The sequence below is a fragment of the Asparagus officinalis genome, unplaced genomic scaffold (genome assembly GCF_001876935.1).
Source record: "Asparagus officinalis unplaced genomic scaffold, Aspof.V1 AsparagusV1_Un741, whole genome shotgun sequence".
Taxonomy (NCBI): domain Eukaryota; kingdom Viridiplantae; phylum Streptophyta; class Magnoliopsida; order Asparagales; family Asparagaceae; genus Asparagus; species Asparagus officinalis.
This window is the reverse complement of record NW_017973001.1, coordinates 3,787-5,679: the sequence shown is the minus strand read 5'-3', so window position 1 is coordinate 5,679 and position 1,893 is coordinate 3,787.

Below are 1,893 nucleotides of genomic sequence, written 5' to 3'. Positions count from 1 at the left end.
GGAGGGATTAATCCACCAAGGGAATAATCGCTCAGATCTCGAGATCTAAGACCAAGCTTAGATCTGGAGTGTGATCTCGTGTAGATCTCAGATCTGTTCTTTCTTCCTCTCGAAATCCTGCCTTTTCTGACGTGGATGCTCGCCGAGGATCAGATCCGAATGTGCAAGTCTTCAAGTCTTCAAAGCTCCGAGTTCGCTCTTCAATCCGGCAGAGTTTTGGCTCTTGAAATTCGCTTTGTGGGTTCTTTGCCTGCGCCGGGGTTTATCCGTGGACCACCGCGAGATCTAGATCCGATCAGATCTAAGCAGTATGACGGGTATTATTTCACCAAGGAAATAATAGCCGGGGAGGATTGTTTCACCAAGGAAACAATCGTCCAAATCTCGGGATCTAAGACCAAGCTTAGATCCGGAGTACGTCTGCGTAGATCTGAGATCCGGTCCTCTCGAACACCTGCCTCTTTTCGGGTGTGTTGTTTTCCGGTTTTGTCCGTGATTTGGTTGATTGAAACTCTGATTTGTTGGTCTGATTTGGCAGTAAGTCTGATTCCTGATTTGGCAGTAAATCCACTTCTGAGTTCGAGTCCGAAACTGATCTTGATTCGATCGTGATTCGTCCGAGTCTGTTCCCGGTTGGATGACTCGTTGATTCTTTAGCACTTGGCTTGATCCCGAACGCGTATGGATGCATTCCGTCGCTTGCGTACGATTCGTCGATCTCGTCGCCTCGTTGGTTCGTCGGTTTGTGCCGAGCTATGCTAAGGGACCTATAAGCAATTTTATATGCCTACAACAACATATGAGATTTGGACCAAACTTTGCATCACACATGAGGGAATCCCCCAAGTTAAGGAATCAAAAATTAGTGGGCTCATGCATGATTATGAATTTGTTTATATTGCTTCCTAATGAATCCATTGATGCTATGTTTTCTCGCTTCACTAATATTATCAATGAATTGCATGGCTTAGATAAGAAGTTGTCACCCCAAGAGATGAACTACAAGATTCTGTAATCATTGTCTCCGGTGTGGAAACCCAAAGCTACGGCCACAGAGGAAGCTCACGATCTGACCACACTTCCCCTTGATGGTCTCATTGGCAAGCTCAAGGTCCATGAGAAGAAAATCAAAGAGAAGGAAAAGGAGGAAGAACCCCCACGGGTAATCCAGGAGCCATCCCAAAAGAAGACAATTGCTCTTAAAGGAGCTATTGATGACTCCTCCTCCTCGAATAGTGAAACCGGTGTTTCTAGAGAAGTTGCTCACCTCTCTAGAAGAATTTCTAAACTAATAAAATTAAACAAAAATCTTAACCGATCTAACAACAATTTTTCTCCTCGTATAGGAAAATGTTTGAGTGCAATGAACTGGGTCATCAAGCCAAGGATTGCCTAAAGATCATAGAGAAATACTTGAAGTACAAGAAAAAGAGGACGATGTATGCCGGATGGGATGAATCCGAACCAAGTGACTCAGATAGCGATGAGGAGGGAGTTAAGTTTGCTCTTTATGACCATAACATTTGTTTTATGGCCAATGAAGATGAGGTAATTATATCCGACTCCGAAAGCGAATCTTTTTATATGCAATGTGATCTAGCTACCGCATTAGAAGAGTTACATTTTGAATTTAAAAGAATAGCTAAAGAATACTCTTCATTTAAAAAATTGCATGCTTCCATGGTTGAGCAATTACAATCATCTCTTGCTCAAAAAGAGAGATATTGATTTTGAAAACAAACAATTAAAATCTAAAATTGAAAGACTAGTAATTGCTATTGGTAAAATTAAACTCACTCATGCATATTCTAGACATTACCGTTTTCAAAGAAATGAACATCATAGATCATATGCTTCTACACAAAAGAAACACTTTGTATGCACATATTGCAT